Source organism: Stegostoma tigrinum, chromosome 38 (assembly GCF_030684315.1).
Source record: "Stegostoma tigrinum isolate sSteTig4 chromosome 38, sSteTig4.hap1, whole genome shotgun sequence".
In the NCBI taxonomy this organism is placed as follows: domain Eukaryota; kingdom Metazoa; phylum Chordata; class Chondrichthyes; order Orectolobiformes; family Stegostomatidae; genus Stegostoma; species Stegostoma tigrinum.
In genome coordinates, this window is record NC_081391.1 from 8,055,936 (window position 1) to 8,081,686 (window position 25,751).

Genomic DNA, 25,751 nt, shown 5'->3' on the forward strand with positions numbered 1-25,751 from the left:
TGCTCTTCGAAGGGTTAGTGCGGACCCGATGGGCCGAACGACCCACTTCCACACCGCCAGTTCTGTTCAAAGCTGATACGGGCAAACTCTGTGGATTTGGGGGTTAATTCTGAAGAGAGACACATAGAGGGCAGTGAGTGACGCGTTCGAAAGCGAAACCAGGTTGCAAATTTCTTGGAAAGTAACGGCGCGGTTTCTGTGAAATGAGGACAAAGAGGTGGAGTTTTGTTTGTTTCAAAAAAAAATCTAGCAGCTCTTGTGAAACTGACGATTCGGGGAGAGGGGGTGGGGAAGAGATACAGAAAGCTCATGGATAACAGCGGAGAGAGAGCCCGGGCACTGTGCTATGCTTAGCCGCCGGGGACTGGGTAGGGGTGGGAGGGGAACTCCAGCGTTGCCGAAGCCGGGCGCACACAAGCGGCGATGCTCCGCCAAACCAGCGCGGCGCCCACACTGTCGGAGAACGTAGCGCCCCACTATCCGCCGCGGTGCCAGTCTTCGCGAGTCTTTCAACACTCGAATGACCCCCCCTATCTGCGGGGCTCTCTTGGCCGCTGGTGTGCCTCCTGCGGGACCCTGAAACTTCAGGCAGGCAACAACATGAGTTCATGAGCTGGGGGTGAGTAGACCTTATGTTTTGGTTTGGGTCAGAGAGAGAGAGAGAAGTTTTCTAAATAAGTCTCCTCCTTGTACAGCTGATTGGTGTGCGTTTTGCAAATTATCACTATCGTTTAACCAAAGCAATTCTACGAAAAAAAACAGTAATTGTTGGAAAAGTTCCGTAGGTCCGGCTGCATGTGCAGAGAGAGAAACAGAGTTGAGGCTTAGGGTCCAGTGACCCTTCCTCAGAACAGGTTTTTTTGCAATTTTACAACGTTGTTTAAGGTGCACTTCTTGCTCAGGGCAGGGAAGGGAGACCAAACAAAGCTCCGCCACCTCAAAGCGTTGATGTTTCACCTTCAGTGTTTCATATTCATACTCCTGCTGTTAACTGACACACTTCACTGTTTATCATTTTAGCAAACAGAATGAAATGACCTTTTTTAATTATTTTCATTTTGGTAAGATTTGGAACAAAAAAAGACACGATTTTGCAAGTGTAGTAGAGCAGATAAGGAGATTAAGATTGCAGTGCAGGCATTGAGGACTCCTTGTCTGTTGCAGATAGAGGGGGGCAAAGTAGCATCGTTGTGTCTACGGATTGGCAGAACGTTCTTTTAATGGAATGGATCTGGACAAAAGTGGGGTTCTTCCTGTCTGACAAAGGGCCTCCAACCAAATGTTCAGCTCTGTTTCCTCTTTTCCAGGTTCTGACTGGTATTCCACATATTTGCAGCCCAGAGAGGCCATTCGGCCCATCATGCTTGTGCCAGCTTGTCACAAAACTAACAGAGCTAGGCTCAAGAGATAGTAGGAACTGCTGATGCTGCTTGGTCTGCTGTGTTCATCCAGCTTCACACAGAGTTAGGCTCCCTCCTGTTGCCTTTCCCCATAACCATTCAGTTTTGTTTCTCTTGTGTTGTCTTTCCAATTCCCTTTTGGAAATGATGATGGAATCTGGCCATTACACTCTGGAGCCGTGCCTTCCAAAATCTAGCCACTTTTCGCCTGCCTTTGTTTCTTCTCTCAACTACCTTGAACCTATCCTTCAGTTCTTGGCCGTTTCACCAATGAAACAAACCACTCTGCCCGGATGTCTTGTGATCTGGAAAACCTCTGCTAAATCCTCTATTACTGATGGAGAACATTGCTCCCTTATCCAATCCTGTCTCGTCCCCAGAATCTTTTGTGCTGAACCTTTTCAAAGCCATCAAAACTTCCCTGAAGTGCAGTGCTCATAATTTGCCACACTGCTCCAGCTGAGTTCACCAAAATTTGGTCACTTTTATATTGACACAATGGAACTGCAGATGCTGGAAATCAGAAAGAAAACCCAGAAATTGCTGGAGAAACTTTCTGTACTGGGCGCCCCTATTTGTAAACTCTCATTTAACTCTCCTGGCTGAATGGTTGATTTGCAAAGTGGTGAGATACTAGCAGTAAAATGTGAGGCTGGATGAACACAGCAGGCCCAGCAGCATCTCAGGAGCAGGGATACTAACAGTGTCGGTTTATTCCGTGCACTAGGGCGACACGGTGGCTCAGTGGTTAGCATTGCTGTCTCACAGCACGAGGGTCCCTGGTTCGATTCCAGCCTCGGGCAACTGACTGTGTGGAGTTTGCACATTCTTCCCATGTCTGTGTGGGTTTTCTCCAGGTGCTCTGGTTTCTGCCCGCAGTCCAAAGATGTGCAGTTTAGGTAGATTGGCCGTGCTAAATTGCCCATAGTGTTCAGGGATTGTGTAGATATAGGTGGGTTATAGGGGGATGGGTCTGGGTGCGATTCTCTGAGGGTCAGTGTGGACTTGTTGAGCCGAATGGCCTGTTTTCACACTGTAGGGATTCTATGGGTACTAGCTGAAATTACCATGAAGTCAGCACCTTCTCAGCCACTCCCCTCAGGTTAAATTACCACCAGGTGTCTTTTTCTAATTGGAGAGCAGCCTCAGTCTAATAAGACTGTGGCCACTTTGCTGATTTTCCAGGGCTACTTTATGTGTGAAAACAAATGATACATCTAAAACAGAGGCCCTTTTGGTTGTTGTGCTTGGAAACTACTTGCAAACAACTCCAGGACACCCTGAAAGTTTTGACATGCCTCTGGGATACCACCCTGCACCACCTAGTGAATGTTGACATGCCCCTATCCCTCCCCCTGTAAATACTGAAAATCCCCTGGGGCACTGTGCAAATACTGGCAAACCAGCGGGGCCCTCATGCTCTGTAAACATTAACACATTCTGCAGACCTCTGTGCCAACATTGCATCAGTGTCCCCTGCACATATTGACTCTCTCTCTGGGGGACGCATGCAAGAACTGACTTGGTTTCAGACTTCCCCATGCCTCCCCTCATCCGTTTGCTTTTAGTATTTGAAGACCAAAAGAAAATTGTGCTACAGAAAATAGATTTTTATTACAAAATAACAATGGGAGTGGCAGGCATTAATTAAGGCGATGCAGAAATAAGCCGGGACTCCTGGTGATAAATAAACAGATAACTGATGCCCTCACTGACTGCGAACATGTGGGTAATTTAGTGGATGTCTGCATTCTAAACCCTTTGGACAAGTGCTTTGAAAGCACCCTCTGAAATGGGATTCCACCAACATTCCAGCTGCCCAGAGATTTGAAATGGCACCAGGGAACAGTCATTCTGAAAGTTGATATGAGCTTTAGTGAGCTTCATTTACTGTAATTCTGCCTCTCTGTTTGAAATCATGGGCTTTCTTACTACGTGGGTCCTGTGTGTTGGCCTGAAGCAATAACGTCAGCATTTTGTTCAGCTATCAAGGGGTTAAAATGTCACTAATATGTATTTTGTGCAAAACCATTAACTTTTTTAATGCCTAAAGCAGGATCTCTTTGTTAAGAATGTTTTAAAGGAATTCAGTCCCAGTTATATTGGCCAGTAGGTTATCTATCAGTGTAAGTAGGAATTAGGGCAAGTGCTTAAACACATCTTTTCTGATAGCACCCAGTCTACGCTGTTGCCCAAAGTCAAAAAGAGCCCCAAATTATTTGTAGCCTCGAACTGTTTGTTTGCAAATCTATCTGATCAGGTAGCTGAACCATGTGATTCCTCCATTCATGGAGGAACATAAGAGCAAGAGGAAGCTATTTAGCCTCTTGAGGTCGCTCTGCTATTCTGAATCTATGACATCTGACTAATTTCTCACATGATCCCCATGTCCCCTGATAAATTTTGTTATAGAGCAAGCTCTGTCTCAAACGCAACTTAATGAATTTGCTACCTTCTGTGTAAAGAAATTTTTCCTACCCACAGTTCTAAATGGTTTGTCCCTTATTCTGAGACTCGATACTAACTGTGGTCTGCCCCAACCCTAAAGCACCTTTCAGCCTGGAGAGCATCAGTCCTGTTCAGACTCCTTTTAAGAATATTGCAAGTTTCAATGAGTTCACTCCTCATTCTTCTGAATTCCTCCCTCTGGAGGCACTGTTATGAACTTACCTCCAGGCTGCCCTCGAGTGCTGTACAAACGATGATTGTGTGAGAATGTGCAAGGCAGATAGACTTGGGCTATTTGACACATGTGAAATTTACTTGACATTTCTTACCAGATTGCAACAAGCACTCAGAACCCTCGCTGATTCCTCTCCGCTCCAGGGAGCTGAAACTAAACGGAACGATCCTGATGATTCACTAAGCTGAGCCTATTCGAAAGAGATCAACGATCAATCCTCAGACCCAACAGATGTTTTTGTGTCACAGAGTGTGGCCAAGTTCAAACACGTGGGTCTCATTCCCGAACTGCACTCGTAGTGTAAACAAGTCTAAATTCTTGGAACTCCTAGCATTCTAATTGTGTGAAAATCAATATGAATTCACTTGAGAGCAATTGGTTGTACTGCAAGGTTGCAGGCATGTGGTCCTGCTGGGAGAGAGGTGATTTACCTTTTGTAGTTTGACCTGAAATGCATTTTAGAAACGTATTGTTGGTGCAATTAACTCACGGTCAGAACCTCCTGCTGTCAAATCACGCCAGTCCAATATTACAGTAAGCCACAAGTTTGTTTTCCTGCATTTCCCTGATTATTTACCATAGAATCCCTACAGTGTGGAAACAGGCCCTTTGGCCCAACAAGTCCATACTGACCATGTTGCATTTTAACCTGGCCTGACCACAAGACAAAGAAACAGATTTATTTTTTGCAACGTGTTAAAGAAATTCTATTGTCTCAATTACCCAACACTAGAATGTCATGTTAACCCATGAGTGTCAAATCTCAAGAGGCTTCTGCTTTTTTTTTGGCTGATTTGATGACACACAGACATGTCCTGATCCATGCAAGCGACTGCAATCTTAATGATGCTGAACAGATTCACCCTTTCCCTCCTGACCTCCTCCTTGTCTTCCATTTTCCTCATTCTCCAGCTCTACCTTACACACGTGCCAGTCCACTTTGTGTTTCTATGTAGCATTCACGTTCTCAGAAGCTCCTTTGCATTTAGTCCACCCTGGTTGTCAGCCCAAAGTACTAAGTTTGCACAGTTTAACAGAAGTAAGAACACAGCAAAGATACTCGCTTTATTTATTTTGAATTTTAAAGGTATCCATTTAGAAGAAGGCAACTGAAAGAGTTTCTCATCCTTTGTCTGACCCAAGAGTGTTTCATGCTGTGCCATAATTCCTGAAGTTATTTTTAACCTTTTCAAGGGATATGGGCTGCATTGATTACTCCAGCATTTGTTGTTCTTCCCTAATTACCTTTGAATTTAATGGCTCGCTAGGCCATTTCAGAGGGAAGTTGCGAATTAATTGCATTGCTGTGGAGTCCCATGTTGGGCAGTTTGGGTAAGGGTGGCAGATTTTCTTCCTTTCAAAGACATTAACGAACAAGATGCGTTTTTAAGACAATTGATAGTTTTGTGGTCACTGCTGCTGAGAATCTTTGTCTTTTTTAAAAAAAAACAGATTTCATCAATTGAATTTAAATTCCATCAACTGCAGTGGTGGGATTTGAACTTGTGCCTTGAAAGGATTACAGACAAATTGCTGGAAAAACTCAGCAGGTCTGGCAGCATCTGTGGAGAGAAATCGGAATTAACATTTTAGGCCCAGTGATCCTTCCTCAGAACTGATGGTAGCTAGGAAGAAGTTGGTTTACATGCAGAAGGTAGGATGGGGGTTTAACCTAAAAGATTAACTTGGGACCCTAGATTAAAAAATCCAGTGATATTATCATTACACCATCACTTCCAGTAAAGGTGGTGTTAAGTTTGTTTGGAACATAGGAGCGGGAGTAGGCCATTCAGTCTCTTTGCCATACTAGATCATGGCTGATTGTCAACCTATACGCCACATTCCTGTGGTATGCTTATATCTCCTGATGTGTTAGTGACTAGGAATCTATTGACCTCTCTTGTTACAGCACTCTTGAAAATGTTCTGGAGTTATGGCAAATTGGACCTGGGCAGAACTGATCGTTATTCAGTGATCCTAACTGGGAAACACTTGGGTGCCAGTTTTGAGAAGTGGGCCTTATCATGATACCCCCAAGGTTAATCCTCACAGACTAAACATGTGAGGACAGCCGGTGGATTATATACCATAATGCAAGTTGGTAGGTTTGGCAGAGGAGTGCTGGAACTTTGGCAAAAAAAACAGGAAAATGATTCCACTTTCCAGTACCGCCATTCCTCCCTTCAAGAAAAATCCATTATTGTGACAAGCAGTCTATTTCATATTCACTTTCTGAGACTTGCCTAAAGGAACAATGCTGGTCAGAGAGAGATGCAACTGTTGTTTCTTCCTAAAATCTGGGCCAGTGGCTAGTCTAATCCCAATGACACCAGTGGGAACGTGGTTTGAGAAATCTGAATGAATTGACATGAGACCAGCAAATAATCTGTGTTTCTGAGTTTTGATCATGTTGTGTTAGGCACATGCAAGACAAATTATCATGTTCTTTGAGAAACATTTTAAGATGGAACAATTTGTTCCAGTATGTAAATAATCCAAGCAAACAGAACAAGGAGGGAATGTTTGCTGTTTTCCAAATCTCGCCCCAAATTTCTATCTGATGTAAATGAGCATAATTGAAGTATTTCTAGAATGCTATTCCTCTTGACGTTAATACTAAAGAATTTCTTTTGGTGAGTTCGGAACTTGGAATTGAACCATATTTGGTAACAGGTATGTAGTTCAGCCCAGAGAATTGGGTCTGTGGGTGAATTGAAGCTACTGATGTGGTCCACTGGAATTAATGCTATTGAAATTGCAAGGGGCTGCTATTTCCTGGAGTTTTTGAACTGAATGCCAGTCTATTTCAGAGGGCAGTGAGGATTAAATCACAATGCTGTGGGTCTGGAGTCACATGTAATCCATTTAAAAGACATCAGTGAATCAGATGGGTTTTTACAATAATCAATGAAAGTCTTTGTGGTCACCATTATTGACAATCCAGATTTATAAATTGAATTCAAAATTCTATCGGCTGCTGTGACGTGATTTGAACCCTGGCCTCGGGATTACTAGCCTGGCACCCTGGATTACTAATTTAAGACAAAGAACTTGTGGATGCTGGGAATCTGAAAACAGACAGTGCTGGAGAAATTCAGCAGATCTGGCAGCATCTGTGGAGGGAGAAAGAGAATTAACATTTTTGAGTCCAGTGACTCTCCTGTCCTGAAGAAGAACAATTTCTGTTTTTATTTGCTTCTGGATTACCTGTCCAGTGGCTACCTGACAGCTTTGTGGTCAAATTGTGTAGCTGTCAATTCTTTATTCCTAAAGTTCCTTTTTAACTGAATTCTGATTCCAAAAATTCCATGGGTGGATGCAGCAGGTAGTGGAAATGTCAGACCGGACACTAGTACTATCGTCGAGTTAACTACAGTTAGCAACTGGTGGGATTTAAATCCCACATCAATTAAAAATCTACAGTTAAAAGCCAGTTGGTGCAGTGGTGACAATGAAACTGTCATTGGTTGTTGTGAGATCCTATCTGCTTTGCTAGTGTACATTCGGGGGAAATTTACCACCATCACTTGGTGCAGTGGTGTGGTTGACAGTTAACAGGCCAGGCAGTTCAAGGGGTTAAAGATGGGCAAAAAATGCTGGCCTTATCGATGATGCCCATGAAAGAATAAAAAGAGGCAAAAGTGTTTGTGGCAAAATAGTTAAACTAAGAATTAAGAGATGTGTAGGGTGAGATAAAGTGAGGCACAGGGCATAGACCGGTTGCTTTGTCCTGCTCCGTGAATTTATTAATTCTGCACAATGTGGTGCATGTCACTTGTGTAGAATGAAATGGGAAGGAGAGTGAAATAACTGCACATTAGCTGGTATCCCATCACCAAGACACCCTTTATTTACTTGTGCACAGCCCACTGGCCACCCAGCCAGCTCAGAGTTAATCCCCTGAACTGAGGAGATTCTAAATCCTCTGTTTATATTGGTCGGTCAGCCAGTGTTTCCTGATTGGCCCAGGTTAACAGCACTAATCAAGGATTTATAGTCAACAAGATCCAGCTGTTTCCGATCACTACAGAGAGTTTCCCTTCATGCAGTTGGCTTTAATGCTGTATGTTCAGGTTTAGGGCTGTAGTACACATGAATCAATGAGTTGTAGTTTGTGCTCCTGTAATGCAATGTTAGTTCAGGCAGAGAAGTGATGAACCTGGTGATAATGAAGTTATACTGTTCTGAAGACTGCCGAATGGTCACTAGTGCTGTGAATCCCATCTCAGTCAGCACCTGCAAAGACAGAAGGAGAGGGAACATTGGAGGAGTATGGACACAGATACTCACAGGAAAAACACAGGTGTACATAAAGATTGCAATAGAGACAAAGTTGTGGGCAGGACTTTACAATGCAGATCATCTGTCAAATGCCTACCCCTCTTATTCTGTTCAACTGTGTGTGAAAGGTGTACTGATATATTAGATGTTCCATTTGTTCATCCACACATTGTTATTGATGTTGAATGAACTTCTTGCTTCAAATGAATGGGAAACAACACCAGTACTTTGTGATGAATCCTGTAATTCTCATGTGTGACTGCTAGCAATCTCAGTTTATAAGCATTATCCCATTTCAAATGCTATCTGCATATTTGACCAATGTCCTTAAACCGCTCATGATCCAGACTAACTTCAGCAGCACCACAAGTGCTGTGCTTTTGTCTGCGATTACTTATAAGATTTTCAAGGCAAAAAATATTTCTTTTGAGAGAAAGTAAAGTAAATCCATCATTTCTTGCTTGCTTCTCTGTTCTTGGTATTCTGACCTCACTGGATTTACAAGTAGTTACCTTTACAATGAGGTTGCTGTTCTGAGTTTCCCATTTGAACCATTTATTTGGGGCAGTTGTGGCACAGTGGTAGTGTCCTTACCTCTGAACTAGAAGATCCAGGTTCACCACCTCCTTCAGAGCTGTGTAATAACAGCTCATAGAATTATAGATCATAGGATTCCTACAGTATGGAAACTGGCCAATTGGCCCATCAAATCCACCTCTCTCTACCCCTGTAACCATGGCTAGCCTGCACATCCCTGGACACTGAGTAATTTGCCATGGCCAATTCACTCAACCTGCACATCTTTGGATTGTGGGAAGAAACCCACGCAGTCACCTGAGAGTGGAATTGAACCTGGGAACCTGGCACTGTTAGGCAGCAGTGTTAACCAATGATTGACCGTACTACCTCCCAATTGAGATCAGAACAGATTGAGTAGAAAATAAAATCAAACCATTTCTCCCCAGGAAACAGTAGCTGTCTGGTTTTAAAGGGGACAGGCCACATCAAATACAGGTCCATTTTAGTAGCTAAATATCCTGACCATCTCGTGATGTGGATTATCTGTAAGGAACTCCTTGGGGGTTAATTGTAGGGGTAAGCCACAATTTGCTAAGAAACCCAGAACTGCCATTGTATAGCATCAATGGGAAATATTCACAATATAATCTAGCGACTTGTAAAAGTGCAGTCAAAATACATCGAGCTACTAGCTGGAATGCACCAAGAAACCAGACAAAATATACCAGCCACCCTCACCAAACTACATTTAAATATCAGTTGCAGTTCATTCTAAGCGAGTATAATGCTTTTTATTTTCCTAATATATTTGGAAGAATGTTGACTTTAATCTCTTTTTATATTCTGTTTAATTTGGCTGAAAGGTGAGGAAATATAACTGCTGAGCAGGATTCCCGATATTGTCACACATTTCCGTTGTTGCTAAAGAAAGTGCAGGCAATCCAAGAAGACAAGATGCTTTTTATTTTAAACACCCAGATGTTTTTCATGTGGGAAACCTTAGAAATTATAGCTCTGCTCTCTCCCTTTCTGGTTTTCTCTGCTCTGCCCTTGAAGGTGCTGGTTTACACGGTGTGTTTCATCTCTTTTGCTGTTCAGAGAACTTTGATGGTTCAGCGCCTTATCTCTGCCTCTCCACCCTGTGAGACTGGGACGAACGTAAATAGAACAGAACAGGACCTGTCGCCCGTAGATAGTCTGGAACTCTCTGCCTCTGCTCTATAAAAACTCAAATTTCACTCACTAACACACAGCCTCCAGGTAAAAATTGTTCTTTTTAAATTTAACAAGAAGATGCAATTGACACTTAACAGAAATCAAAAGTTTACAAAATAATTTAACATATAACAAAGTTTGCTTTCAGTTACAATTCGGAACATCTGGTTTCTTCCAGGGTCAGGGGGTTATTTGCATTTTTCTTGGATCAGGCCCTGTTCTGCAGGGCTGGAGTGTTGTGTGGAGGGATCTTCCTCACTGTGTCTCTGTATCATGCTCTGCTTTCCTTTGTTCCAGGGTCTTTGACTGATCATCATTTTTGCTGTAGGCACTGGGTTACTCAGTCACTATAGAATAACGTAAAGTTCTTCATTAGGCATTCCACTTAATTACTAAATAAAAACTGAAAGAACTGTGGGTGCTGTAAATCAGAATAATAAATGGAAATTGTTGGAAAAGCTGGAGAAGTCTGGCGATATCTGTCGGGAGAAGTCAGAGTTGACATTTCAGGGGCTCAGTTCTGATGAAGGGTTGCTCGACCTGAAACATTAACCCTGTTTTCTCTCCACAGATGCTGCCAGACCGCTGAGCTTTTCCAGAAATTTCTGTTTATATATCCATCGAATTACCAGTTCTGTTAGCCTCCCTTCCCCATTAATGAGACAGAGATGGAAGGGTGTAATGGTCTAATGTAATATCTCTCGTATTTTGCACTGACTCGCAAGATGAATTGTTGCCTTTGTTTTTTAATATCCCAAAAGTGCTCTTACACCCAGTACAATGTTTGTTTTTGTCATTTGTGTTACTTTTTGACAATTATGCACCACTGCTAAGTCACCTGGGTTTCCAATTAATGAAATTATGTGCAGTGCCCATCGAAGGCAGTGGAGACCACCAAAGGTGAGGGAGGATGCCTGTGTTTACATCTTGACAATGTATTGATGTCACAGGTCTCTCACACTGAGGAGAGACAGCTGAGAAAATCCCATGTTCCTGCTCTTTACTGCAGCCCCAAAGCATTTTTTAAAGTTCAGTCGTAGCATGGGAGTGTTGCTGGCTTGGCCTGCTTCTGTTGTCCATCCCAAACTGCTCCCGAGTACGTGGTGGTGAGTTGCCTTCTGGAAGCCTAATTTCTTTTAGGGAACCCACATTGTTGTCTCAAAAGTGAGCTCCAGGAATTTTGCCCAGGAACAGTGATTCTCGTTCCAAGATGGTGTGAGACCATAAATGGAACTTACAATTGGTGACCCAATTTGTTTGCTGCCCTTGTCTTTCCAGTGGTCGAGTAGCTACAGATTTGAAAGATGCTGTTGAAAGGATCTGGGTGACTTGCTGCAGTGCATCTTGATGGTACAGTCTGTTGGCAGTGCATTTGCAGTGGAGGGAGTGAATGTTGATGTGGTGCTAATTAAAGCGGGCTACTTTGTCCTGGATGGTGTTGAGCTTCCTGAGTTGGGTGGCGCTCTCTTCATTACTTCTGAGTATACAAGCAATTCCCTTTTGGAAGTTACTGTCCACTCTGTTTCGAACATTGAGCTAGGCAATGTTTCCAATTCATCTTAATTTGCTACGTTAAAAATAATTCTCCTTGTTTTCTCATGCCAATTGTCTTAAATCTGATTCCATTTGTCATTGTCTTGTACTGGCATGTGCTATACTAAAACATGCTTATTTGACAAAAGCGCAGCGATCATTCCTAATTGGCAATGCAGCAAGTTGAAAATAGGAATGAGACAGACCATCTGTTTATTGTCGAGTTGGTTTTGGATGGGGTGTGTGTCCAGGCTTTCTCTTCACCTGCAGTATAGTGGAATCTCTATCGTTAAGCGGACTTTTTTCCTCCCTTTCTTTTCAAAGGACTGACTCCTGGCATTTCTTCCTGGGAAAAGTTGGATCTGTATCCATTGGAGATCAGAGAAGTGAGAGCTGATATTGAAGCTTATAACATTGTAAGGATGAATGTTGAAATGATGTTCCCCCCCTCCACCTTGCTCTTAGAATTAGAGGATACCCTTTGAATTTCCCATTTAAGATCTATGTGAGAAGTCCTTTTCTCTGAGGTGAGTCTGTGGAGCTGTCTTTCCCCAGAGAATGGTGCGGGCAGGGCCATTGAGTTCAAGGCAGCTCTAGATAGATTCTTGATTAATAAAATGAGTGACATGGTGACTCAGTTGTTAGCATAGTTGCCTCACAGCGTGACAGAACTGGGTTTGATTCAGTGCCGAATTTACACATTCTCCTCCGGGTGCTCCAGTTTCCTCCTCCAGTCCAAAGATGTGCAGATTAGGTGGATTGGCCATGGCAAATTGCCCATAGTATCCAGGGATACGTAAGATAGGCGGATTAGCTGTGGGAAATGTAGGGTTGGCTGCATGGCCTACTTCCACACTGAAGGGATTCTGTGATTCTAATAAGGAAGTCAAAGTTGGGGGAGGGGGCATTAAGCGGGGAAGTGAGTTGAGATCACAATTAGATGATTCTATTGAATGGTGGAGCAGGCGTTCATGTCCACATGGAATAACACTACTCCTGAGTCATACGATCAGACAGATGTAAGGTATGCCTTCATGGATGGGATGGTTAGAACAGGTCAGGGACACTGGACTCAAACACCTGTCTAGAGTGAGACTGGAGTTTACAAGGTCATGTTCTCAATGCCAGTGCCATGTTTCCATGGGCCATGTGGTGGGAGGTTTGTGTGTGAAGAGGGCTTCAAAGGTGAATTGACACCAGAGATGGGACCAGCTCAGGGAGAAATGCGAGTCTTTGTGCCCACAAGCCCTCCATTGGTTTTAGCATCCACAGCCATGTGACTTGTCTGAGAGCTAGGGTCAATCACTAGTCACTGTTGGAAACTTCTGTCTTGTTAATAATGCTGGGTTAGTGTGGTTAGAGCTTGTCACTTTATTTGCAGGGTGTTCAAGGGGACTGGAAGAGCCTTGTATGTGGTGGTGATGGGCTTTGAGGGGATGGGGGAAGTAAGAGTTGGATTTTGGAAGGAGGCACAGCAATTTGAATGTGATGGTGTTACCAACACTTCTGTTCACTGGAGATCTCAACTAAATTTGTTGTGAGGGAAGCAAAAATTGATTTTAGGAGGTTTTGTGTTGTCAGTTGAGCAGTGGATGGAGGGGTGGGCTCAGAGTCCATTCACGCACAAGACCAGTTCTCTCCCTCTCTACCTTGTAGTTAAAACACCACAAGCTGCCTTGTGTGAAATGAAGTCCGCCAAAACACAGCAGAAAGTTTAACCCAGATTATTGACGATTAATGAAATGCCAAAATCTCAAATTAAAAGTTAGGGCTGCGAGTGGTTAGACTTGGTGCCAGTTGTATAGGAAGTCTGGAAAAGGCATAAGAAACTGTAAGCCAGTGACTCAGTCCAAATGTGAGTGGGTGGGAAGCCATAGAGCAAAACTGTAACCATGTGAGCTTCACAGCAATGAATCTGACCACTGCTACCGCAGGTTTGAAAAAAAAAAGGCAGTTCCAATTAATTCTAAGAATAACCTGAACTTTGAAGCTGAAGGCTTTGTGAGTCTGTCTCTACGTGAGCGGGTGCTGTCCAGTGTTTGCAACTGTTGCGTGACTTGTGCATGAGTTGGCTTGTGTGAGTGAAGCAGCGGAGGACTTAGCGACGGTGTTTGGATCGTGCAGAGGACGTTGCTGCTCATCCTAGCCATGAGATCAGAATCTCACATGGCCCGGGCGCACCTACCTTCAATACTGGCGAGGCTCGGGGAACCAGAAAGGGACATGCTCATTCTGAATATCAGACTGCAACAAGGTGTGCCTTTGTTTTTCAATTAGTGCCGGAATTGTGTGGATTCACTCTTATTTTGAGTGGAACTGATACCACGTCCCTCAACCACAGTTTTTTTTAAAATTTGTTCTTTTGAGATGTAGCGACACTAGCAATCTGGCGTTTGTTGCCAGTTTCTAGATGCCTTTGAACGGATTGGCTGTCTGAGCCATTTCTTTGAGGGCAGTTAACTGTGAGCCATATTGCTGTGGGTCTGGAATCGAATGTGGGCCAGACCAGCATGGTAGAATTTCATTCCCCAAAGAGCGTCAGTGATTGGGATGGGTTTTATGACAATTTTTCCATGGTCACCATTTATTTCATATCAAATTTTATTGAATTTGGATTTCAATGTATGGGATTTGAACCCGGCACATTAGCTTGGGTCTCAGGATTACTGGCCCAGTGACTCCATCGCTTCCTCCCTCTTTGAACTTGCCTTCTTCGTTGGTCAGAACATTGAGTATAGGAGCTGGGGAAGTTTATTCGTGGCCAAGCAGGACATTGGTGAGACCACTTTTAGAATATTGCCTACAATTTTACAGGAAGGGTGTTGTTAAACTTGAGAGGGTGCAGTAAAAATTTACAAGGATGTTGCTGGGACCCAAGAGCTTGAGATCCAGGGAGATGATAGTGTAAGGTAGAGGTGGAGGTTCGGTAGATGTTGGGATTAGTGTGAAAGTTCGGCACAACATCATGAGCCGAAGGGCCTGTACTGTTCTATGTTCTACGTTGAATAGCCTGGTTTTTTTTTCCTCTGGAGTGTCGGAGGCAAAGGAATGACCTTGTAGAAGTTTGTAAAATCATGAGGGGCATGGATAAGATGAATAGACAAGGCCTTTTCCCCAGGGTAGGGGAGTCCAAACCTAAAGGGCTTAAGGTTCAAGGTGAGACAAAAAAAATTTGAAAGGGACCTCGGGCAATTTTTTTTTCACTCAGACGATGACACGTGTATGGAATGAGCTGCCAGAGGAAGTGGTGGAGGCTGGTACAATTACAGCATTTAAAAGGCATCTGGATGGGTACATGATAGGAAGGGTTTAGAGGGACATGGGCCAAATGCTGGCAAATGGGACTGGATTAATTCAGGATATCTGATCAGCATGGATGAGTTGAACCAGCGGGTCTGTTTCTGTGCTCTATAGTAGGTAACTTAACTGTGCCTTTGTGAAATGTTTGTAAAAAAATATTCAGGAGAAATGGTGGCATGTTTGATGCATAGCCATGTCTTTAAAGTGTTCCAGGATGAATGCCTGATTAGCAGTTTGGCTTCTCTCTCAGCCGGAATGTTGTGTCTTCATGACTCCAATCTTTAGCAGCCACTCTGAGCTGATACTTGAATACAGCACTGAGTGAATGCTGCCTGTCTGTCCTGGTGGTCTAATAGATAACATCATGCCATTTGCTGAGAGGGAAGTTCCGTCTGTTACCTGGTCACCCTTTATCACTCAAACAGCACCACTGATAAAGATTAACTGGAAACTGTCTCATTGCTGCTTGTGGGGAAATTGACGTGCATAGATGGTCTTTATCTCCATTGCAGTAGTTCAAAAATACTTGGTGAGCTGCACGGGACGTTGGGCTGACACAATGATGTGAAAGTTGTGTTATAAATGCAAGATTTTCTGTAATGCTGATGTTAATTTGCTTGCTCTGAAGTCATCAAAGCCTGCTTGTCATGATGCTTGCAAGATAACTTGACATGGGCTTCAGGTGTTTGAAATGGGGAGCTCTGCTGGGCAGACTTGGAGTGTCTCCATCTTTCTCACGTCGCAGTGAAAGTCGCCACTTGGTCATGACAAAGCTTCAGCCGTGCCCTTTAACTTGAGTCCGTGGGTTTGAGCTTGTTCGCAATTTTGCAGCCTGTGCCTTATCTTGCCTTCGCGCTGACCTATGCTGGTTCGTGGCCTCGTTTTTTTTCTACAATTCTCATCCAACCCTTCCGTTGCTTCAATCCTCCCTATCTCGGTAATCTCTTCCTCCCCAGTAACCTGCCCAAGATATCTGTGCTCTTTTCTCTTGACCATGTCAGATTTTAACTGTTTTACCACATGTCCCTGTACCCTCGGTTGCCTGGACTCTAAGTTCTACAATTTCCTTAGAAGGCTATCTACCACATTTGAAGGGACTTTTTAAACTTGCCTCTTTGACCCAAGTACTTGACCATCTGCAATAACATTGCCTTGCCTGCCTCTGTTGGATATTGCTTTATAAGCCTCCTGCAAAACACCTCATTTTTCTTTTTTTTAAAAGAAGTACTTTACCACGTGTTAAAGTCAGCATAAGATTAGTTGTTGCTGCTATAGGATCAGAGATTCCCCAGTTTTAGTTTTCCAGTCTTAAGCAAGGGAATTTAAAGGCTGACAGGAACATGGAATTTGAAACACAAACAGCTCAGTCCTGATTTGACTGATAGCACAGCAGACCTGATGGGCCAAGTGGCCTACTTTCGTTCCTAAAGGTCACCGAGGCTTTGTGTGCCTACCTGAGTCTGCATATTAGGTCTGTGCGTTCTGAGAACAGTGTAAATCTTGGCCAAAAGGAGAGATCATGAGATTATCTAGTAATGAAAGGTCGAGTAGTAATTGTTTATCAGTGGATTTAGGGGAATTGCAGATGAGATATAGATGGCACGAATGCAGAGGTTTTATTTTCCACAGAAGCACCCGTGTGGCCTCAGTGAATGTGCCTTCCTGTAAACTTCTCCAGAGACCTTCAAGTTTTGTCATGTTTCCTTTTGGGAAGGTTTGATCTGGGACTCTGATCTCGCTTTCCCACAATGGCTGACAGTGTGGTGTTAGCAGCTTCTTGTTTCATTTTGTTTCAAGCGGACCCCCAGTCCATTCACTTTGCAGAACAGTTCAATCTTTGGTCTGTGCCGAGGGCAGAATATTCAGGTCTCTTTGCGAAACTGGGACCCATTACTCTATATGGCTTATTGCTCAAACTATGACCGTCAACAGGCCTGAACATTAGTGGTGGTGGTGGGAAAGGGTGAGTGGAGGGGGAGATATCACAGGACGTCACTCTTTTTTTTTAAATGTTTGCCTGGCACCCATGCACTCAGTCCTCAGCATTGGTCAGTGGATTGAGATTACAGACAGAAGGCCTTCCAGCATGATGCTGGTCCTCAAATTTCGTAAAGTCCAATAAATCAGGATGGGTACATGAATAGGGTGGTATAAAGGGAGATAGGCCAATTGCTGGCAAATGGGACTAGATTAATTTAAGATATCCGGTCAGCGTGGATGTGTTGGTTAACAAGCTTAACCGACTTAACACAGAGTTGACTTGGAAGTCTGTATCAGGACTACACCAGCTGGTGTGTCATCCCCCTGAAGAGCAAACATTCTTGTTTCCTCATTCACAAATGTTGTCAGGGATACAATGAAGGGAAAGGTTTAGTAGCAGGCTCAATAAAAGCAGAATATTCTCCCAGTGTAGTACTCAGCCATATGGTCAGGAAGGACCCAGCCTCGGTTCCCAATGGTTGCTAGGGCAACAATCAAAGGAGGTGCATTACCCTTAAAAGGTTGTCATGACGTTATTCCACAGGGCCCTTCATCTGATCCTCACCGTTGTTTTTCCCCTCTTTCCTTCCAATCTTTGGCTGTTGCTGAAGGTGCAGATTAGTTCAGGGAGTTGATGATGACACAGGGAATGAGCAATAACTGAAAGATCAGAGTTATGAGCATTTGGGATTAAGTGACAGCACAGTGAAACATAGAACATCTACAGGAATGCTTCCTAGCCAAACCTGCATTCTTTCCAGTGTTGGGACCTTGTTTTTATCTAATATACTGCATATTTCAGTATGTCCCGATGGAGCAGCCCTCCTTTCTCCATCATCAGAGTGTGTGCTTGCAGTCTGACAATGGTGCTAGGGATGTGGAGCCGAGCCAATGCGGCTCTGTAGGCGTGCCAAGCAGGAATGGAGGAGGGTGCAGTTCGTGAGAATGAGTAATGAATACAATATGTGGAACCTTTTCAAGTTGGTGACATTTGAAAGTAAATGAAATGAGCTCGATGCATTCTACACTAGTGATTGTGTGCAGCTCGAATATGAATTGTGAAACATGCTGCCCAGGCACAAAGTACAGTTCTTAAAAAAAAAGTGTTTATGTTAGTGGAATAGTAATACAAGGACTTGAACTAATGATTCAGAAATCCCGCCACATCTAATCTGGTTGATCAAAGCCATTTAAGAAAATCAGTCTGCTATCTTTAAGGGTTCTGAGCTATATGTGACTCCCTTAATGTGATTGACTCTTAATGCCCCTTTGTGGCATTGTGAGCTTTGCAGCTATATTCTAGAAAATGCGTCGTCACCACATTAAGAACATAAAAAATAGGAGCAGGAGCAGGCCATCTGGCCTATCGAATCTGCCCCACCATTCAATAAGGTCATGTCTGATCTTTTCATGGTCTCAGCTCCACTTACTCACCCTCTCATCATAGCCCTTAATTCCTTTATTGTTCAAAAATCTATCTATCTTTGCCTTAAAAACATTCAATGAGGTACCTCAACTGGGCAGGGAGTTCCACAGATTCACAACCCTTTGGGTGAAGAAATTTGTCCTCAACTCAGTCCTAAGTTTGCTCTCCCTTATTTTGAGGCTATCCCCTTAGTATTAGTTTCACCCACCAGTGGAACCAACCTCTCCGCTTCAATCTTATCTATTCTCTCTGTAATTTTGGAGGACTGAGTGCATTACATGCACGTCCTTGTATTACTATTCCACTAACATAAACACTTTTTTTTAAGAACTGTACTTTGTGCCTGGGCAAATTAAGTCAATGAAAGGTTTGGTTGTAAGGTTTGGCGATCTGGATGCTACCAGAAAGTGGAGGTGGTGGAGGCTGTTACAATTACAACATTGAGATGGTATCTGAAAGGGGATTATGAATAGGAAGGGTTTAGAGGGATATGGGCCAAATGCTGGCAAATGGGACTAGATTAATTTAGGATATCTGGTCAGCATGGATGTTTTGGACTGAAGATCAGTTTCCACTCTGTACATCTCTATGACTGTATGACATCTGATGAGGTGTTGCTTGGTGACATTTAGCCCTCAATATTTAAGTTGTAAGATTTGGTCAGCATGCCTTATTTCCAAGAAGCCAGAGGGCTGCTCAGTATCGAGATTAGTGGTTCTGGTGTGAAACTAGGAATCTGCAAAAGAGCCTCTTCAGAGGTCTTTAATATTCTTTTGAAATTCAGTCCGCTTGCTTCCCGAGGGGCACCTGGGAACTGATGCAGTATGAATTCTGATCCATTGTCCCTGCAGCCTCTAAGATTGGGATCTCAATACAAGCCCTTCTTCATTTGTGGAGAAACACAAGCAATGTTGCTCATTATAGAGGCGTGTCCCTTTACAGGCTAAGTAGCAGATTCATCATCTTAAATTCAGCAAATGGGGACTTTATGACTTTGGGGAGTTTCATTTGCAAAATAAAATAATGAACCACCCTGTTCTCAAAAGCAGTTTGATATGGGGCAATAAATGCTCACCATGACTCCACATCCCATGAAAGAAGTAACAAATGAAAGGGTTACATTTGCTTTAGAAAGTACTCTTTCACTTCTAGCATCTGAGCTTAGTTCTGTAAGGGATAATGGGATGAGAATTCCATGGAAAATAATTGTCAGTGCAGTTCTGAATAGCTGCCTTAATCCAGTTTCAGAAAATGCAAGGCTAATTAATGTGCAGGGAAGTGGTATTCATCTGAGGTCCATAGTTGTTGGGCATTGTGGAATTATATTCTAGGTTGAGTGTAGTGCTCCTTTCCCCAGCATTCACTGCCCTGTGAAGTAAGGTGATAGCTTCTCTGTTCCTTCCCATCTTGCTGGAGTATAGCTCCAAGTAGATACATGCCTCCCATCAATAGAATATTGAAAATAGAACAGTACAGCACTGTACAGGCCCTTTGGCCCGTGATATTGTGTCAAATTTTTACCCTAAACTGAAGGTCTATCTAACCTCCATCCCTACCTTATACGATTATGCATGTGCCTATCTAATAGCCACTTAAATGCCCCTAATGAGGCCGACTCCACTACTCTCTCCGGCAATGCATTCCACACCCCTACCACTCTCTGAGGAAAGGACCGACCTCTGACATCTCTCCAAGATCTACTTCCACTCACTTTAAAACTATGCCCCCCTCGTAATAGCTACCTCCACTTGAGGAAAGAGTCTCTGGCTGTCCACTCTATCTATACCACTGATCATTTTGTACACATATTGCCTAAAGAAATCATTCTCTGTGCATAAAATCAGACAGTGTGTGTCAATTACGAGAGAAATCACAAGTGCAGTTGTTTGGATACTGAGACCAACTGTCAGGTCCTCACAAAGGTCAGCATTCTTGAGGGTAGCCAGACATTTGGTTCTTACTCTAATTTTTAGCTAGCTGGCTACTTTCTGATGCAAATGGATTTACCTCCACCTTAGTATTAACTTAGCTCCCAAAAATGAGGACCTGTACTCATTCCTTGCCCCATCTGTAGCAGGTTCTAAATGATTGGGCCTCAGAAAACAGGTTGGTTTTCATTCTCATTTACTTCACCCTCAATTGTGTATCAAACTGCGATGAATCTCTGTGTGATGCCATCATCCCACAGTCCAAAGATGTGCAGGTTAGGTGGATCGGCCATGCTAAATTGTCCGTGGTGTTCAGGGGTGTGTGGGTTATAGGGGGATGGGTCTGGGTGGGATGCTTCAAGGGGCAGTGTGGACTTGTTGGGCTGAAAGGCCTGTTTCCACACTGTAGGGAATCTAATCTAATCATTTCTCTTTCCCCTGCATTGCACTGGTGCCTGGGATGAGGGGCCTCCTACAGTGGCTTTTTGATTAAACTTGTCTGATTACAGATCCTCATACAGTGCTTGATTGCTTTAGCCTGTAGATGGATCGATTGAATCAAGTGATTGATTTCTGATTGAGAGCACATTCTGTAGAGACACTAGGCATTCTGCTCCCAGCTGTGACTACATATTGAAAGTTCTGTACAGTTCAAAGATGTTTTATGTATTATGTAAATACTGTAACTTGTTTGAACTTGGAACTATCTCTGTGTTGCACAGAGATAAGATACACAGCGAACAGGACAATGGCCACTTTAGAAATCTCAACTCAACTAGCAGTTGAATAAGATCTGTGGGTCCTGATGATTTAGCCCTGAGATCATTAGAGAAATGTGACTTCTTACCAAGCTGTTGTGGAGAGATGGGTTATGGTTGACTATGATGTTTACTGGCTTAGCTCTAACTCATAGTCTCTAACTGAGAACAGTAAAAGCCATATCTGTGAATATCTGCAAAATGCTAATAGGTTTTACTACTTGGTGCTGGTGTTTTTGACTCAGTGTTGTATTCCTGACAGTCCCATTGAGTGTTTTGGAAGAAAAAAGTGTTAGGTTCAGACAGAATTTCCTGTTATCCCTAACTAGCTTTTATGTCTCCCACTGAAAAGCAGGCTGCTTTTTAAAAATTTGTCCACGGGACGTAGGTGTCGCTGGTGAGGCCAGCGTTTGTTGCCCATCCCTAATTGTCAATGAGAAGATGGCGGTGATCTACCTTCTTGAACTGCTGCAGTCCCCGTGGCCTAGAGAAGGGAGTTCCAGGATTTCTACCCAGCAACAGTGAGGAAATGCGATATATTTCCAGGTTAGGACGGTATGTGTTTTGGAGGGGAGCTTGCAAGTGGTGGTGTAACCAAGCTTCTACTGTCTTCCAGATGGTGGAGATGATAGGTTTGGTTGCAGGCTCACTTACAGCCTTGTGGGCTATTTGTTTTGTGTGAACCCACAGGATTGGTAAGTCTTTTTCTTCTTTGATGGTAATTTTTCATTACTGGCAATCTCTCCAACAATCTACACTACAGTTTCATTTATAGCATTCCAGTTATAAAATGTAAGACGCAAAGTACAGCTAGCTCAAAGTCTTAATCACTGTTAAGAAATCAGTAGTTAAATATGAAGTGACGTTCGTGTTCTGGAAATGTTCAGAAGGGCAGGAAGCACTAGCGTGGAGAGAAACATTGTTAAGATTTTAGGTTGATGGCCTTGTGCCTGTAGGGAGTTCATTATGACCATGCTATCTTTATCTTCTGCCTTCAGACTGAAAAGCCAGCCATTTAGTTATTGTGTTTTGTGGCCTTGTACAATTTTGTTGCCTCTTCGCGAAGCCTGTGTATCCACATGTCAGGGTTCCCACCTCCTCCACCCCATCTGAAATGTGACCATTTAAAAACCTGCAACTGTTGGTTTGATATTTGTTTATTCAGGGTGGGGGATTGCTGTTATTTTGGAAAACCTTCATGTGCACTGATCCTCTCATAGGGTCAGGAGAGTTGGCTTCCACATAGAAAAAAAATTACAAGGATGTTGCTGGGATTGGAGGGTTTGAGCTATAGGGAGAGATTGAACAGCCTGGGACTATTTTCCCTGGGATATGGTAGGCTGAGGGGTGACCTTTATAGAGGTTGACAAAATCATAAGGGGCCTGGATAGAGTGAATAGCCAAGGTCTTTTTCCCAAGGAAGGGGAATCCAAAACTAGAGGGCATAGGTTTAAAGTGAGAGGGGAAAGGTTTAAATGGGTCCCAAGGGGCAACTTTTTCACACAGAGGGTGATGCATGTATGGAATGAGCTGCCAGAGGAAATGGTGGAGGCTGGTACATCTACAACATTTAAAAGGCATCTGGATGTGTACATGAAGAGGAAGAGTTTAGAGGGATATGGGCCAATTGCTGGCAAATAAGACGAGACTAAATTAGGATTTCTGCTCTGTAGGGTGAGTTCGACCAAAGGGTCTGATTCCATGCTGCACACCTGTATGACTCTGCAGGCGGGAGAAGCAGCTTGAGTACATCCTACCATTCTTACCAACACAGCAGGAAGTTTCATTTATAATGCTAATAGAGGTCATTAGGAAAGGGATGCAATGCCACTAAAGCCCTTGAAACTCTTTAAAATGAGAAGGGGTGGAGGGGGTTTAAAGAAGTTAGAATTATGAAAATTAGTACAGAAGCCACATTAAGTAAACTGTGTCCTGGTTCTCTAACAACCTCAAATGCTATTTTGTGTGGCTGTCATTGTACAAGGTGTCGATCCTCTCAAATCATTTGAATGTAGACACTTTAAAAACAAGAGATAGCAGGAACTGCAGATGCTGGAGAGTTGGAGATAACACGGTGTGGAGCTGGATGAACACAGCAGGCCAAGCACCATCCGAGGAGCAGGAAGGCTGACGTTTCAGGCTTAGACCCTTCAGAATTTTCAGCGCTACACCTTGTTAACCTAAAAAGAAGAGTTGGCATTTAGTCGCTTCATGTTGTATTCAGTTATTTCCTCAGCCCGGTTTTCCTGTTTTTTTTTCTTCATAATCCCTTGATTTAAAGGAAAGAAAAAGTCATTATTTTCTAATCAACCCATTTACACACATTATTACGCATCTTTGGAATAGGTAGGAATTGAACCCACATTTACTTGACTTGGGTAGAGATGCTTCCACTGTGCCACAAGAAGCTCTCTGCGAACAAGCTTCAACTTGCCCAGTTGCCTAGGGAAGTAGTGGGATTTGAACCCACATCTCAATAGAGAGACTAGACCTTACATTCAGCACCATAGACCACTCAGCCACACTACCATAGTTGTTTGAGAGCTTTGCTTAACAACAGTCTATCACTTCTTGTTTGAAAACTTTCAACTGATGCATCAACCACAAGGTTTTAGGGAATCGAATTGTGGAATGCTTTTTGAGAACAAGCTGGGTAAATATTTGAGAGGTCGGAAATGGAAGGTGTCTTGTGGTTCTGGCAGTGAATACAGTTCCTGGTCTGACATCGAGCTATATAGTTTAAGACTTCTCAGTCTGTGCTGCTGACTGGTGCTATAATAACTGAACCCCAGTGTTCTATTCCAGAAAGCTTGGCTGTGAATGATCAAACTGGAGCCAGTCTTTACATGGTCTCACACTTTTTCACAGAATCAATCATTACAAGCTCATGCCTTCTAAGTTAACCACCCGATAGTCTCAATAAGCATTACTTTTATACTCTTTTTGACAAACAATTAATCAAGTTAGACCAAATGAAGAGGTGGAAGCCTGTTAAAGGGGCAGGAAAGTAAGTCAGAAGTTCAAACGAAACTTAAAATTGTGTGCTGTGGGGTATGATGATGCACTCCAGCTCCTTGTGGAATCCAAGTTAGTAGATGATAGAATCCCTCCAGTATGGAAGCAGACCATTCAGCCCATCAACTCCGCACCAACGCTCTGAAAAGCATTCCACCCAGACTGTCCCCATCCCCGTCACCCCACATTTTACAGGCTAATCGACCTAGCCTGCGTATCACAGGCAATTTCCCATGGCCAATCCACTTAACCTGCACATCTCTGGCCTATGGGAAGAAACTAGAGCACCCAGAGGAAACTCACGCTGACACCAGGAGAATGTACAAACTGCACACACACAGTCACACCACGGTGGAATTGAATGTGGGTCCCTGGTGCTGTCAGGCGGCAGTGCCACGCTCTGGCACAGTGGCTCAAGTGTGCTATTGGCAAAAAATCTTAATTTGCGCTGAAGATATTTTGTAATCAGCCTCATCAGGAATATTGTTACGTATTTCTGGAAGCAGTTGGAATTTGATCCCGGGCTTCGTAGCTCAGGTAGGTTCAATGCCACCGCACTACGAGAACCCCTTTTATCTGTGCTCAAGTGGAACCTCAAACAATGACCTCCACTTGCATAGAATTAATATACAAGTAATAAGAGGTGCAGTGGTAGTATCCCTCCCTCTGAGCCAGGAGACCTAGGTTCAAGTCTCACATGCTCCAGTGTTTTTTTTTGTCGTAGATTTGCTGAACAGGTTGATTACAATAAATCTAAAATTTGATGGGAGATGACAGTGCTACAGTGGACGGTCACTGCCTTCTGGAGGATGTGCTGACAGCAGGAGTCTCTCACTCTTACCACCTGTCATTAGCCAAGCTGGAAGGGCTTACAGAATGACAGTCGCATCTTCCACGACCAGCAAGCCCTGGCATGGGTCTTTAACCTAGAACAGCTGGTCCTGAGGTAGAAATGCAATCCACTGTACCTCAAGATCAATTGCCCTGTTGGGTCACAGTGATTCAACATGTCCTGGCTGCTCTGGTGTGGCCTAATCAGAATGTACCAAAGTCTTAGCATTACCCCCATGGACATGTATAAATTGAGTACTGCACATTTTAGCTTATTGTCTCCAGATACTTCATGACATTGTGTTGATGTTGAACGTGAATCATGTGCTCTTATTCTTGGCTCTCTGGTCTCCAAGTTACCTTGTGTTGGACCTGGACATGCAGAATTTTGGGCTCTGCCAATGTTTCCTCTGAGGGTTTGTTTGGTGGGGGCATTGGTAGTGCCCCCACCTATGAACTAGGAGGCTTACATTCAAGTCCCACCAACTCCAGAGGTGGGTGACAACGTCTCTGAACAGGTTGACTAAATAATATCTGAAACTGTCTAACCACATCCTCTACATTAGGTTTGAATAAGGGATGTAGGCCGCCCACAGCAAAATTTTCTTGAACCTGGTGTGGGTTACACCAGACTGTTGGATACAATATGTATATTGTTGTGGAGGCTTGTAATATTATTTTCATTATTTAAAAACTTAAGTTTAAATGAGAGGAAAATTATATATAGTTATCTCCTTTTTTAACCTAATTAAGTTTGACTTCTCGAAGGTCAAAGCATTGCTTGGAACAGTCAATTTCCAAGAAATCATGTGACTTTAGCTAATTAGCTAACTAACTATTTAGGGAGATAATTGCTCAGATGTTTGTAGACTTATGTTTTAC

General features: G+C 43.3%; 1 protein-coding gene across 3 annotated transcripts in view; it reads left to right on the forward strand.

Annotated features, from left to right (window-relative positions):
• Positions 1 to 372: 372 nt before the first annotated feature.
• Positions 373 to 25,751, forward strand: part of LOC125447202 (suppressor of cytokine signaling 1-like) — a 53,566-nt gene continuing 28,187 nt past the window's right edge. For 2 of the 3 annotated variants that reach the window (XM_059640596.1, XM_048521420.2), the window contains exon 1: positions 373 to 619. The gene's annotated coding sequence lies outside the window, so the exon portion shown is untranslated. Of the gene's footprint in view, positions 620 to 4,180; positions 4,353 to 25,751 lie in introns of all 3 variants that reach the window. The other variant, XM_059640595.1, reaches the window with a different exon arrangement.